The following is a 6,860-nucleotide window of genomic DNA, read 5'->3' as shown; positions in this document are numbered from 1 at the left end:
TACATAAGGAGAGAGGATATGTGAGCAGCATTAAAGGTAAAAGAAGTTTTTTTAATTGGAAAGACATGTCGTAAAGGTTCAGGAAAGTTCCAAACTTCAGATTATGTTCTAGAGAGAAGCTGAGTTAATTTCGGGATTGATCATTCAAGTTGAAAAACCAAGTTGGGTGTTTTTGAATTGAATCTGTGCAAGAGTTTGCAAGAACTCTGGAAAATCATACAAAGCTTTGAAGAAAAAAGATTATCTGGTGGAAGAACTCTGGTTTATTACGATGGTCTCGAAGCAGGCTTTTAAGGTCACCTGACAAGAGATTGGAATCTATAAAAATTGTTGATACATCCAGGAAAGAAGAAATCAGAAGCAATAATCTTACTTGTCAACTTGTAAATTCATGATTTGTGACAAGAGAGACCACGACGGAAAGAGCTGTCCAATTTGAAATTTGGATAAAGATCTGGTTTCTAGCTTGGAAGCCAGAGAAAATCATAGAGAGAGGCTCACTTTTCTGTCACTGTCTTTGCTAGTTGATAAGATGAGAAAGAGGATGTTGTTGCTAGCTCACACTAGCAAAGAAAGAAAATGCAGGAATTCCATTGGTGAGCTTGTTGCGTTTTATAGCAAAGAAGATCTCTTAGGTATGTCAACAAAATTTCCCATAGTTTTCAATTTGAGAAGTGGAAAATCGGCTAAGAGAAGGAGATGGGCATGTTAGTTATGCTGGAGCAGATCTACGAGATCAAGATGATGACAATAGTCCATGTTTCTATGATGTTCTGTTATAGACAAATGAAGCCTATTAGAGTTACAAACAAAGCAACTGGAGTTGTACGATGTCATCAGTCAACATCCGGACTTTATCAACACCATGTTGCTTCCTTAGTGAAGGATGGTCTCATTCTAAAGGGTTTGGGTACGGATCTTCTCTGTGAGAAAACTAAGCTCATCTCAGATTTTAATCAAAGTTTTTAAAAGAAGATGGAAGTCATGAACTGATTTGATACAATTATGAGATCAGAATGTTGTCTACAAACTCACAATCTGAAGACAACTAGAAGAAAGTTTAAATTGTGGGTTTGGTGGCTTTGATAATTTCAGTTTCTGAATTTCTAATTCGATATGATAGATCATGGAGTCAAAGATGTCTTTAAGAATGGGGAAGAAGAGGATCAATTTTGGAGAAGATTTTGTATAGACTCAAGTACAGCAATCACTGGAAAGAGCAAGCTTTTACCATTGCAAGAGGTTGGCTATTCAAGTAAAGCAAAGAGGAACCATGTACTTGAAATCCAGGAATAATGAAGAAGAAACGTGATGCATCTCTAAATCAAAGAAAGTAGATCAGAGGAAGAATGATGAAAAAAAAAAAAAAGGTTTCAGGTTCAAGACAGTTTTTCAGTTTCTTGGTTCGTTTCTTCTTCTTCGTTTGCGTTGGCTACAGACCTTAGATTTGAGCTCTGAAAGTTGTTATAGAAATTTGAAAGTGAGATCTTTCCAATGATATATATATCATCTACTGATTCTATGTGGATTGATGGTAAATTTCTTTCAAAGTTGGTGACTTGCAGGCTACATTATTCCTGACCTGTCAAGGGAAATCGGCTATAACTCTCAAACCATAAACCTAAATCTTGATCCGTTTTTTCCTGTGATTTCATGTGACTAGTGTGGATGTTGTCACCAAGTTTCATGATTTTCTGGGTTGTATTGCTATTCCGTTTATGCTCTGCATCAAGACTATATCAAGATAGATTGAAAAAAATGGCTTTAGTACAAGTTGATGGAGTCTCTGCAAGCTCAAAAAATAAGATATTTTTCTTTAGATGGAATCTCTCATGTAGTTTGTGGCTCTACGACTTGTGTTTCTCCGAAGGTTTTGTTGAGAAAAGGTTTGGTGAAAGGTTATATCACAGGGAAGGAGAAGATTAATGGAATAAAATGGTATTTAATGTTGCTTTTAGAACTTATACCATTGGGAATGACTGCACAATGAAATAGGTGTCAGTGACTTAAGGTTCTTGGATGAAGTCACTAGTAGACAGCCTAGTTAACGCAACACTTTTGGTGAGCTAGAGGGTAATGGGAAAGATCTTAACTTGAAGAAGTAGAGCTAAGGTTATCAGGCACAAAGATCTTTGAATACCTTTAGTTCTCTGTGAAGTCATCATCACTAGAAGCTTGCCAATACAAGGATCATCTGTTTTCTGGAAATTATCTGAAGTCTCAATTGATAATCACTGGTTTTAGAGAAGTTGGTCGGGATCAATCTGTGCTTAGAGTTTGAGTAACTCAGGATTAAGCATAATGTGGTTAGTATAAGTGAATTGGTTAAGGTTATGTGGTTGGTAACAAGAACAACTTTTGGATTCACTACATGAGAATGGAGAAGTTATCAAGGGTTGTGATCAAGCATTGTTATGGAAGTTCTCTTGGTGGAAAGGAGAGCTGTATGTGAATGCGGTTACAAAAGGTTCCTAGAAAAGCAAGAAAGATATTGTGCTTTATTCGGCTTAAACAAGATCTCTGATTATGTAATCGAAGAGGTCAGAAAGCTAGAGTTTTCTTCAGAATGTGATTAGGAAAATATAGTGTAGTTAACATCATCAAAAGAGAGAAGGTTTTTTTCTGAGAAAGAGAACGAATATCTGTTTCAAGATAGCAACTTCAAGAGAGGGTTTGGAGATCCCAAAGTAATATGATCATGCTGAAATTTTGTGAGGCGCTTTGTGCTATTACGGAATTGAGATTCAACGGTTGGATTGAAGTTTTGAAGGTTGAATTGCTTTTTATTCAAGCATCTTCAGTCTGTTCCGGAATCAGTTTATTCGAAGTTTCAGATTTGACCAGTTCCAGTGGTGACATCAAAAGGAGGACCAAATGAACTCATAATGGGATAAAATTTGGCAGAGATACTGTAGACATGTTGAACTAGATTCTGGTAAAAGAGAACTGGATTTGGAGTCCGTGAACATAGTTGAATGATAATATTGCAGAACAGTTGATTCAGAGTCTTATGCACTAAAGAATTTCTAAGAAGAATGCTGAAAAGCGTTTTTGGAGAAGGCTTTGAGACAGAGTGATCGAAACTGAGACTAAGAGAGAGATTGAGACATAAAACTTTCTATACCAAGGCATGTTGATTGAGAAGTTGTCATGGGAAGAAAAGTTCAGTCAAAGGGTTTTAAAGAGATTTTGCTAGAAGAAAACAAGCTTGGCTCATGGTGGTGATGTGAAGAATTTTCAAGTGGAGTTAGGAGTAACACTTTGGAAAGGAAAGAGTTGTTATGTATGTGGTATTTTTTCAAGTGGAGTTAGGAGTAACACTAGATCTGTTGCTACCACAAGGAGAAAGAGACCTTCAATATTGGAAAGCAAAGAGAAGAAAAAAAGGGAACTTAAATCTAAATCAATTATGGTGGAGTTTTGTGATATTGGCGGCTGCAGTTTCTGGTGGAGTTTTGTGTTCGAGATTTTTTTTTTTTTCCATATGGATTCACAAATCGATTATGAGGTGGAGATGTTTATATCACAATTTCAAGGAGTATTCAAGGTTGCGCATGAGAAGGGATCATCTCAGGTTACCCAATTTCTTATGAATAATGGTTCATGCAAATAAGTAGAGTACTCAAGGCTGAGAAGTGATGAGCAACACAACAGAGGATAGTTGCAGGGTTACAGAGATTGTTTAACAGCGGGTATAATGCAAGACTAGTTAAGATGTTGTGCAAAGCTGAAACACTTAAGGTGAGTCAAATTGATATGTTGGTTGTTTTTAACTTAGTTGGCACTCAAGCTGGGGGAGAAGAGAATGTAAAGTCTGTTGTGAGCTAAGAGCAAATATTATGGAGAAGCTCTACTAGTGGTTAGAGATTAAAAATGTGATTGAGTATCAAACTAAGTTAAAAAGGGGGAGAATGAGGATGTTTGATCTTTCAAGACACATTACATGATGTACCATAAAATCAGAGATTGAAGGAGATTTAAAACTCAGTCATCAAGGGAGAGATTGAAGATATTGTGATGACTGAGTTTATAAGATGCATAGAATTGAAAAGTCAATCATTAAGGGAGAGATTGAAGCTGGTTTTAAAAGGAACATGGATTATAAAACTCAATCACCAAGGGAGAGATTGAAAATGTTATGTTGATTGAAGTTTTATAAGGCTTAGAACATGTCATGGATTCTCTACTAAAACAAGACAAAACTGACACAGAGGCTAATACATTACATGATACAAATGCCGGAAGAATTGACACAGAAGATAAAGTATTACTTCACAAAGAGAATGAGATATCACAAAGCAGAAAAGAGAAGGTGTTGAATCAAGAACCTTGTAGTTATATATATCAGAGGATGTATCAAAGAAGAAGAAGAAGGGCTGGAGTAGAAGAAGAAGATGAAACGAAGGGCTGGAGTAGAAGAAGACATGGCGAGTGAGAAGAGTACAACAATTATGGATTTACCTGATGAACTTTTAAGAGAAGAAACTTTTAGGAGAATACGAAGACAGGAGGATCTATGGTGTATGACACAAGCGAGAAGCGACCATGCACTGGCATTCACTCTTTCTATCAATGACTAATCCTTACTCTGGATTGAAGTTGTTAACCATGTATGGGAATGGTAACTCAATGAAGCTAATAAGAATTACCTTTACGACTTTAACGTGCCAATATAGCTCATGATGATCTTCTATTTAATAAAAAAAATTATTTCTGTATGTTTTGCAATAACGTATCTCATATATGTTTTGCACATTTAGCAGTACTCCCCATCCAAAGCCACAATACCAGTCTCATCTCTTGTTTAAGCACTTACAAGTAAACTTAATACCATGATGAAACTCATAGCCAAACTTTAGAGATCAGACACTTTATGGTCATACCTTAATTCATTATATGGAGTTCCAAATTTCCAATATTAAATGAAGTTGAAATTTAAGCTCGATCAATTAATTTTAACATTACCAAAAAAATTATATGAGTTGTATTATATATTGTATTAGAATGTTAGTTTTGGTCATAAGCGAGCAACTATGATATATTCACAAATCACAAACAAAGCTTCATTACTTGGCTAGCCCGTTGAATACTAAAGACAAAAATAACAAAAAATAATAATATAGATTCATGCCATCCCCCATACTTGTCTTCAATGCAACTCGACATTGGAGTCTTGCAACCTTATATACGTTATTCTGATAAGATCAAGGAGATTTAATTGGCACATTTAGTATTTTTCTCACTCAGAGATTCATGATATTATGTACATTAATTATCTTAATTCTACGTGGTATATTGCTGGTATCCTTCTTTGGTTTTGTTCAAATCCAAACTATGTGGTTGAATAAATCCTCCTCCAACTAGAAACTTCTATTTTGTTTCATAATTGTTTAATTAGGTCACGTTGTTACTACTCTATATATATATGGCTTTTAGCCTTTTATGTGTAATCTGCATAGAGAACCAACAACCCTTGAATATGCGGAAATTTTTTTCCTCTATTACCACATGAATATGAGAATGTCTTCTCGATCATGCTTTTTTGCTCTTGCCTTGTCCTTAATTTATTTCTCCTCATATAGTTTACGACAGGACATGAATTCTTGCACTTTTGGAGAAACTCTTAGACTTGCAAAGGTCTGCGTTGACACATTGATTCGAGTCATACGTCTCAGTTTCTCACTCATCAAGGTTTTCTCTGAAGGAGGGTTTTTTCCTCTGAAAATGGCATCTCTTTCTCTTAATCATCCAAATAGTAATAACACGGCGGCCTACGGGGTTTAATTTGATTAATAGCAATTATGACAGCTCGCGTATGTGTGATATGTTAGAAACAGAAATTTGCTCAACGTGCATACTATGTATTGTGACGTGTTCCACACCTGAATTAATACCTCGAGGGCCCAAATCATTTTGGTACCAGTGTCAAATCATGTGTGTGTTTTTTTTGGGTAAAAATGGATGCATCATGCGCTAAAACTTTTGGATAAGTTGAGTTAGTAGTAGCTAGTGTAAAAAGAAAACAAAAGCATTTTGTTTTTAGTTCACTTACAGGGAAGTAACACATCATCACCCAATAGTTATGGGACACAGACGATTTGACAACCAAAAAAATGTAACCGCTTAGTTGATGAGTGGATCGGAATATCGGATAAAATGGGTATGCACGTTCGGTGGTACATTTTAATAGTTATATGATTTATATATCCCGGGCTATAACATGGTTCGAGATCGATCTTGTCACATGCAATTAAGAAAAAAATTCTGCATGCATGACATGCAGATTTGAATTAGTATATTCTTTAGCCTACAGTATATATTACTGTATTAGAATGTATTATATTAAAAAATGAAATGTAATTAAAACTACTGCAAAAAAAAAAAACGGAGAGACGTAATCTCTTTGTCGCAACGATAATGTAATTGTGACCAAATCAAAATGCACAATGCAACGGAACAAACAACAATCTTTATACCATCTCTTTTGTGTGATTGAATACATGTTGTGCAATTTTCTACGCGTTGCTCTTCAATTCTAACTATATACGAATTAAAAAAAAGGAAAAATCTTGGAGAAAGAAGAGATAGAGTATTACTCTGATTGATGTCTCAGACATTATTAATTTAAGCGTTACTCTCATATTTTTTGACATTTCTCTTCTAAATTAGTCTTAAAAATTATCTGAATACCGGATAAGATCAGTTTTCTTTTCGCTTGGCATCAGTTCACTTCCATCACTGGCGATTGATGGAAGTGAATATTTTCCATAAAATATTTTCCTTTCTTGTTTGGCAACGGCGTTTTTGTGGTGTGTAATTAGGATCGTAAGTTGAAATGACAATATGTACCAAATAAATTA

This window comes from Camelina sativa, chromosome 10, assembly GCF_000633955.1.
Source record: "Camelina sativa cultivar DH55 chromosome 10, Cs, whole genome shotgun sequence".
NCBI classification, from domain to species: domain Eukaryota; kingdom Viridiplantae; phylum Streptophyta; class Magnoliopsida; order Brassicales; family Brassicaceae; genus Camelina; species Camelina sativa.
This window is presented reverse-complemented; position numbering follows the sequence as displayed.